This window comes from Panthera onca, chromosome X (assembly GCF_046562875.1).
Source record: "Panthera onca isolate mPanOnc1 chromosome X, mPanOnc1 haplotype 2, whole genome shotgun sequence".
NCBI lineage: Eukaryota > Metazoa > Chordata > Mammalia > Carnivora > Felidae > Panthera > Panthera onca.
Genome location: NC_138357.1, coordinates 115,353,398 through 115,363,008, shown reverse-complemented (window position 1 = coordinate 115,363,008; position 9,611 = coordinate 115,353,398). Strand labels below are relative to the sequence as shown.

The window sequence follows — 9,611 nt, the reverse complement described above, 5'->3', positions numbered from 1 at the left end:
GAAGAAGATATAAAGAAATGGAAAAACATTCCCTGCTCATGGATTGGAAGAATAAATATTGTTAAAATGTCAATACTACCCAAAGCTATCTACACATTCAATGCAATCCCAATCAAAATTGCACCAGCATTCTTCTCGAAGCTAGAACAAGCAATCCTAAAATTCATATGGAACCACAAAAGGCCCCGAATAGCCAAAGTAATTTTGAAGAGGACCACCAAAGCGGGAGGCATCACAATCCCAGGCTTTAGCCTCTACTACAAAGCTGTAAGCATCAAGACAGCATGGTATTGGCACAAAAACAGACACATAGATCAATGGAATAGAACAGAAACCCCGGAATTAAACCCACAAAAGTATGGTCAACTAATCTTTGACAAAGCAGGAAAGAATATCCAATGGAAAAAAGACAGTCTCTTTAACAAATGGTGCTGGGAGAACTGGACAGCAACATGCAGAAGGATGAAACTAGACCGCGTGCTTACACCATTCACAAAAACAAACTCAAAATGGATAAAGGACATGAATGTGAGACAGGAAACCATCAAAACCCTAGAGGAGAAAGCAGGAAAAAACCTCTCTGACCTCAGCCGCAGCAATCTCTTACTTGACACGTCCCCAAAGGCAAGGGAATTAAAAGCAAAAATGAACTATTGGGACCTCATGAAGATAAAAAGCTTCTGCACAGCAAAGGAAACAATCAACACAACTAAAAGGCAACCAACAGAGTGGGAAAAGATATTTGCAAATGACATATCAGACAAAGGGCTAGTATCCAAAATGTATAAAGAACTCACCAAACTCCACACCCAAAAAACAAATAATCCAGTGAAGAAATGGGCAGAAAACATGAATAGACACTTCTCTAAAGAAGACATCCGGATGGCCAACAGGCACATGAAAAGATGTTCAACGTCGCTCCTTATCAGGGAAATACAAATCAAAACCACACTCAGATATCACCTCATGCCAGTCAGAGTGACTAAAATGAACAAATCAGGAGACTATAGATGCTGGCGAGGATGTGGAGAAACAGGGACCCTCTTGCACTGTTGGTGGGAATGCAAAATGGTGCAGCCGCTCTGGAAAACAGTGTGGAGGTGCCTCAAGAAATTAAAAATAGATCTACCCTATGACCCAGCAATAGCACTGCTAGCAATTTACCCAAGGGATACAGGAGTGCTGATGCATAGGGGCACTTGTACCCCAATGTTTAGAGCAGCAGTTTCAACAATAGCCAAATTATGGAAAGAGCCTAAATGTCCATCAACTGATGAATACAGAAATTGTGGTTTATATACACAATGGAATACTACATGGCAATGAGAAAGAATGAAATATGGCCTTTTGTAGCAATGTGGATGGAACTGGAGAGTGTTACGCTAAGTGAAGTAAGTCATACAGAGAAAGACAGATACCATACGTTTTCACTCCTATGTGGATCCTGAGAAACTTAACAGAAATCAGGGGAGGGGAAGAAAAAAAAAAGAGGTTAGAGAGGGAGGGAGCCATAGCATAATAGACTCTTAAGAACTGAGAACTAAGCATTGATGGGGGGTGGGAGAGAGGGGAAATTGGGTGATGGGTATTGAGGAGGGCACCTTTTGGAATGAGCACTGGGTGTTGTATGGAAACCAATTTGACAATAAATTTCAATTAAAAAAAAGTTAAAAATAGAATTACCATATGATCCAGTAATTTCACTATTTGCCAAAAAAATACAAAAAGACTAATTTGAAAAGAATATGCACATGTTCATTACAGCATTATTTACAATAGCCAAATTATGGAAGCAACCCAAGTGTCCATCAGATGAAAGGATAAGAAGACATGGGGTGTGGGTGTGTGTGGGTATGCATGCATGCAATGGAATATGCATGATATATATATATATATATATACACATATATATACACACACACATATACATATATATACACACATTTTATATATATATATATGCACACAATGGAATAGTACTAAACCATAAAGATGAAATATTGCCATTTACAACACGGATGGCTCTAGAGTATAATGCTAAGTGAAATAAGTCGATCAGAGAAAGACAAATATATAAATTCACTTATATATGGAATTTAAAAAATGAACGAAGAGAAAAGAGACAAATAAAAATCACTCTGAAATACAGAGAACAACCTGGCAGTAATCAGAGGGAAAATGGGTGGGGGAATGGATGAAACAGGTGAAGGGATTAAGAGTACACGTATCATGATGAGCACTGGGTAATGTATAGAATTTTCTAATCACAAGCAGGGGAAGATGGTAGTGACTGTTCCACAGCAGCACTGGACCATAGAGTAGCTGTGCAATGGGCAGCTACCCAAGAAGGACATTATCAAGTTTCTACAGGACCACAGTTCAGATTTCTTTCTTTCAGAACATAAGTTATTAGTAAACATTAAAAATGTGGCCAAAACAGCTAACAGGGACCATTTGGTTTCAGCCTATAATCATCTTTTTGAATGAGCTTCAAGGGTACTGAAAGTATAAATATCTGAGCAGGTGAAAAATGTGAAGTTTAATGAAGACAAACCCAAAGAAACCAAGCCTGAAGAGACTCTGAATGAGGGTCCACCAAAATAAATTCTGTTCTTAAAAATGGAGATAAAACCAACTTTCCCCAAAAGAGACAGGTTGTTCACTGTTAGTATACAGGAACACTACAGGATAGGACTGTTTATGATATTAATATTCAAACAAGTTCAAAGAAGAAGAAAAATGCCAAGCCTTTAAGTTTTAAGGTTGGAACAGGCAAAGTTATCAGAGGATGGGATGAAGTTCTCTTGACCATGAGTAAAGGAGAAAAGGCTCGACTAGAGATTAAGCCAGAATGGGCTTATGGAAACAAAGGACAGCCTGATGCCAAAATTCCACCAAATGCAAAACTCATTCTTAAAGTGGAATTACTGGATATTCATTGAAATAACAATGCTTCAGGTATAAAGACATCAGCAACAATAAAACATGGCCCTGAAGAAACTTATATAACTAATTTGAGCTGGTTACTATTGTAAGGGAAGAGTCAACTGGAAAATTCAAGAAGTCAAATATTGTTTACTCTATCCCCAACTTTTAAGATATGCAATCCATCATAATTCCCTAAAGTGTGAAATATTTTACTACAGCTGCATAAAATATTGGTTATGGGGAACTGATTTTCCTTTTACCTCAGGTTGTAAACTAAAAGGTTCAATAAAAATGTATCAAGTGTCAAAAAAAAAGAATTGTTAAATCACTATATTGTATACCTGAAACTAATAGAACACTGTATGTTAATTATATTGGATTTAAAGTTTAAAAGAAAAAAGTAATATTCTTTTCTTCTATTTTGCTAAAAATTTTTATCATGAAAGAATGTTTAATACTGTCAAATGATCTTTCTTCATCTGTTCAATAATTGCATGATCCCCCCCCCTTATTCTGTTAATGTGATGAATTAAACTGCTTGATTTTTAAATTTTAACCCAACTTTGCATTCCTGGGTGAAGGCCTACTTGATCATGATGTGTCATGCTCTTTGAACATTCTTGTACAGGTCTTTTGGTGCACTGTGCACACATTTCTTTTAGCTACATATATAGGAGCAGAAATACTGAGTCATAAAGTATGGACATTGATTTTAAGGAAAGAGTATGGCTTTAGGGGTATTGAATCAAGGCTTAAGGAAGACTTCTGGGGGTATATGTTCAACAGGCAATTAAAAATGTGGGGCTGGAGTTTGGGTAGAAGCCAGAGGTGTGGATTTGGGAGTCATCAACAAAAAGCTTACATGTGAAGCCACTGGGATGGAATGCTCTGTGTGGGGGAGGATCAGGGAAGAGAGAAGAGGACTCCAGATTAACACTTGAGAAACACCTGTAGCTAAGAGGCAGGAGGACAAAGAACCAGGAGAGAGAGGCACGACTTCATATGGGTGGGACAAAAACTAAGAGTATCAACTTTTCAACATTATGGATAAAACAAGGAAAAGGACTCCTTAGTTTTGGTGACCACGGACCTTCATACTATTTTCTCCCTTGCTATAGCTACTGCTATGTTTTTCTGTTTAATTTTCATCTTTATAAAGTTCTTTGGTTACTTTTGGAGTCATGCCAATTTGCAAGGCTGTTATCACCCTGGCAGCTGCTAAGAACATTCTATTCCACCCCATAGAAATACTCAGGACAGAGTACTTAATGAGGACTTACTAATTATAGGCCTATCAGTCAAAATTATGACCCCCAAAATAGCAGAATTTCAAAAGTCAGCTGAAGGTGTATGTGGCACAGGACAAAGCAGCCACACAAATGGATAAAGAGAAAAAAAGGTTCTCTTTAAAAACTATTAACTTCAGGGGCGCCTGGGTGGCTTGGTCGGTTAAGCGTCCGACTTCGGCTCAGGTCATGATCTCACGGTCCGTGGGTTCAAGCCCCGTGTCGGGCTCTGTGCCGACAGCTCGGAGCCTGGAGCCTGTTTCAGATTCTGTGTCTCCCTCTCTCTCTCTGCCCCTCCCCTGTTCATACTCTGTCTCTCTCTGTCTCAAAAATAAACGTTAAAAAAAAATTTAAAAAAAAAAAAAAAAAAAAAAAACTATTAACTTCATAGAATTGGGTAGCTGAAGTCTCATAACTTGATATACTGAACTTCCCTTCATGCTACCTCTTGCAACTTTCTGTCATACTATGTAAGGCTCCTTTTCAAAGGCAACTGGAGGAAAATCACAAGAAAAGACAAAGGGGAAGAAGAGGGCAGGTCAGCTGAGTTCTGTGGATAAAAACATTAGAGAAAGTTTGGGAAGATTTCACTAGCTTGCCTCTACATTCTCTTTGAGCAGAAAGTAAAGCAACATATACACTATAGGTCATTAGGTACACAGCAGCATCCTTCAATATGCAGTGAATGTTATTCCACAAAATAAATATCATGCTTTTACTGTATTCCAAGCAAAAGAAAGATAATTAACCCTGCAGTAAATATCTCTCATCAACAACATAAAAGCTATGTTCCATGCCTTTTAAGGCAATGGAAACTAAGAGCATAAAATAAATGATAAAGAAATAAGATGCATAACTTCCAAACCAGAAGAAGAAAAAAAAACTTAAATAAACAGGAACAAGAAAGCAAAAATTAAACCCAAATATATCAGTAATCTATGTCTTTAACCACTATCTTTAATAGATAAGTAAGTCTGTTTATATTGAGTGGGTGAAAACAAAAGCCAGAGATAGGCTTTTTACAAAAGGCACACCTAAAACACAGTGGACATACTAAAGCTAAAATAAAAGGAACAGGAAAAAATATACCAAATAACAAAAAATCTATCTAGCAAGATTAATATAAGCAAAGAAAAATTTAAAGGGGAAAGACTTAGTAGTAATAAAGCAGGACCTTACTTGATGATAACAAGAACAATCTATCAAGTAGCTTTAACAATTTTGAACCTCTATGCATTAATAACATAGTTTCAAAATATATAAAGCAACATTTTTATAAGATATTCACCATTATTGAAGATTTTAGTTAACTTCTTTCAAAAAGTTACCAATCAGGTGGGCCAAAAATATACATATTAAAAATAACAATCGGGGGTGGGGGGGGTGGTGCCTGGGTGGCTCAGTTGGTTAAGCGTCAGACTTGGGCTCAGGTCACGATCCCATGGTTCATGGGCTCGAGCCCCACGTCAGGCTCTGTGCTGACAGCTCAGAGCCTGGAGCCTGTTTTGGATTCTGTGTCTCCCTCTCTCTCTGTCCCTCTCATGCTTGCGCGCTCTCTCTCTCTCTCTCAAAAATAAATAAACATTATTATTTTTTTTTAAAGCAATGTGTGCCTGGGTGGCTCAGTCAGTTGAGCATCTGACTCTTGATTTCAGCTCAGGTCATGATCCCAGAGTTGTGGGATCGACCCCTAAGTCAGGCTCTGCACTAAGCGTGGAGCTTAAGATTCTCTCTCTATCCCTCTGCCCCTCCCCTGCTCACACATGCATGTGCAGGCATTGTCTCTCTCTTAGAACAAAAAAAAAAAAAAAAAACAATAGCAAAAACTTAATCATGTCAGATTCCAAGAAGGCTTTCTGATTAATCAGAAAATATGACATAAACTAAGTCACTGGAAACTGGAAAATACAACATAAACTAAGTCACATTTTGGGGTTCAGAAGCAAAACCACTTTAAAACTCAATAAAATGGGAAATGACTGCAATAGTTTTTACAGTTTACTGCTTTTCTTTGACTCATTTTCCTATCCAGTTGCAAACTGTCAAATCATTTCAACTGCCATCTTCTATTTCTGTTATACGTTCAGATATTAATTGACTTGTTTCTCATAAGCTTGCAAGGTGAAAAAAGTATTGTTCTTATTTATTAAACTCAAGTAAATGAAACCCACCTTCCACTCATTACCAGAAAAAAACAATTCTTTGGTGGTAGAGGTACCAGAGCTTGTTGAAAATTATCTGAATGGTATTCTGGATATCCAATAGCATCTTTGTAGCACCCACTCATACCCCTAACCCACCAGCATTTTAAAGCCTATTTTGCCACCAGGGTAGCAAGTTGAAAGTGCTGGGAAATTAACCTAACAGTCTTCAACCCAGAACTCAGTGGATTTGCTATATAAATGCTTCAGCTTTCTCACCCTCAGGTGGCAGAACTTTGAGGCACATTTTCTACACCCTTCCCAGTGATGCCCAGCAGGCTTAAGGTCAAATAGCACACTATAATGGCTCCTTCCCTTGCCCTTCTCATTTCTCTCCAGTGTTTCCTTCCCTTTCCAATTCAATCATTTGCACTTGAATCCTTGTCTCAGGTCGACTTCTACAGGAAACCAAACTAAGAAAATCTCACTGTGGAAAAAAAATGCATGCTTTACACAATTTCTGCTTGTTGCTTAATGTCAGAGATAATGGAGTCATTAACATTTGTTTCTGATCTCCTAAAACACAGAGATTCCACAATAAAATGTAGTGAGCACCCCAGTGTGCATAGCAGGGAACTAATGGCCTTATTTACAACAGAGCACCACAAAGTAAGTGCCATACTGGGCGACTGCAGAGGGAGAAAGAAGAGTAGAATATTAAGGAATTTAGTAAGGACTTGGGTCTAGGGAGAGTTTAACAATTCTTCATGCTATGGGTATCACAAATGATTCACGTGTGTGCTCTAAAAAGCTGCACAGGTCAATGCTCCAAGGGCTCCTTGAGATTGCAATGGGGGTTCACCTGGCGCCGATTCCAAATGGTAATTGCTACACTCAACATCACTGCCACTTTCAGTGGACTTTCCCTAGGGACCTTTCCTGAAAGTAGAGACCTTTTCTGGGCAAACCTGCTCACTCTCTGTAAGATCAGAGAGAAGCCTGGCTCCAGACAGCTCAACTCTCATACCACTTCTGGAGTAAATTATTAAGGAACATTTCTTCTGCCCTTTATGCTTTACAAGAAGATTTGCAACCATTCATTGCTCATTCCTTACAATAGTCCTGAGGAAATGCAGGGGAAAGCTGGGAGACTGGATGAGTTACTTGGTTCAAATACTTTCCAACATCCTTACACCCTTCCTTGGACAGAACAAAGTCTCTAAAGATCATGCCAAATCTTCCTTTGAAGTGACATGTAGGACAGTAAAAAATAGTTCAAAAAGATCTTTCATTTTCTGAAAGAATTTAAGATCTTGCTTCACCACTCTGCAGTTTAAATAGCTTTATAGAGATTTGGGGGGTTATATTTACACTCCCCCTCCTTATTTGTATCCATGTTTTAGAAGGCCAAATCCATTCTAAGATAAAGCTTTTTCCCCAGGAAAAGTGACTTTGAGTTCTTTGCAACGTGTGGCTTCTGCTTCTGGGGCTATTGTTTTTCTTCTCCAGTGGGAGAATGTTATCCCCTTGGCTGAATAAACGAAGCACGTATCACAAACCGTGGCAAAGAGGGGAAAAAAGAAAATGAGAAGGAAACAAATGCTTAAAATGACAACCAGAAGAGAACTTCCCTTGTTCATTCTTGTCCTTGTTCCAGGGAGCAACTAGTGCAGGCAGAAAGGGCACAGTGTTCTTGCTCACTTATGATCAGGACGGAGAAGCTCAGCAGTCAGATGCCAGTTATGCTTAGCATCACAAAACTTCCCTTTTTATCTTTTATTGTTTTCAAACTTCATATTCATATTTGGAAGTCAGAACTTGGCTAGAGATAGGAGAGGGATCATAGGCCAATGGTTTTCAAAGGGCAAATTCCTTGTTAAGCAAAATAATCTTATTTGAATCTTCAACATAAAAAGCAGATTTAAAAGTGGCATGTTGTCTAAATTTATTTTGTAAGTTCTAAGTCAGATAAGAAGCACCCAAGGCTTAGCAAAATTTTTAAGTATATGAAAAGAAGGAAAGAAGAAACCTAAAATCCTACAACTGTATGTAATATGATACTGACACAATGAAAGCTACTACAAGTTCCCTTTTTGGGGGGACAAGGACATTTAATTGAGTGTAGTACACATAAGTTTGAGAAGGTGTTTTACATGAGCACTAATCCAAAGGCCTGAATTACTGAAACAAACATCTGACAAAGTTGTAACTTCACAAAGTAATGATACATCTACAAGAATGTGACTGCAATAAACAAATTAAAGAAAAGCTATGTACTGGATACTGTGGCGAGCCACCCAGAACCCCCTTCAAGAACGACACATCCATCTCCCAGATGCTATGAGTGCTGCCTCCCCACTACATCACCCTCCGCCCCTCCACATTCTCCTACCTCCCCATTCCCAGGGTAGCTCACATCCAATGACTGGTGGGTGAAGAGGCATGAAGCCCTGGCCCCCTTGCCTCAAGGACAACCAGGAAGCGCCATCCCAGCTGCGGAGATCCGGTGATTTGGGCTGAGGTCTTGGTTAGTACTGCATCACAGCTCAGCTCCTCCTCCTGCTGAATCCCGCTGCCTTCCCTGACAGAGCACCCACCATTAACTTGTGCATGTAAACATCTGCCTTCGGGTCTCAGACACGTGAAAGTACAAGCAATACCCATGGAGCCTACATGTGGATCCAATAAGCACTCTCATTTGGCCATATTTAACTCGGTCGCTCCACATAGTTATATTTATATACAGTATTTAAAACATGTATATACATATTTCCCCTAATTTTTATTTTGAAAATTGTCAAGCCAACATAAAGAATATCATAAATGCTCATATACTCCCACTGAGATTCAAGAATTCTTAGCATTTTAGCATACCTTGTCCTTCCACATCTACATTTTCTTTTGCTGTACCACTTGAAAGGATGATTAAAAACCTCATACCACTTGTCTTCTAAACACTTCTGCATGCATCTCCCAAGAATAAGCACAATATATACCACCACCACATTATCATCACACATAAGAAAACTAACAATTCCATTAATTACAGGCTTAAAATATTTTAAATGTTGTTATCAATGATACTCTAATCAAACATTTGTGAAATCCATGGGGTTTCTCAGAATGAAGTTTGAAAAATACTTTTCTAGAGTAATACCTAGAAACAACAGGCCCATCTGAGGGAAAAAAAAAAAAAAAAAAAAAAAAAAGATCAGTCTTCAATTTCATCCATGACCTGGTTAGTATACAAAGGGTA

The 9,611-nt window shown here is 38.5% G+C and overlaps 1 pseudogene; it reads left to right on the top strand.

The window, feature by feature from the left end:
* Positions 1 to 2,280: 2,280 nt before the first annotated feature.
* Positions 2,281 to 2,942, top strand: LOC145713828 (peptidyl-prolyl cis-trans isomerase FKBP3 pseudogene; annotated as a pseudogene).
* The last annotated feature ends 6,669 nt before the right edge of the window (positions 2,943 to 9,611 follow it).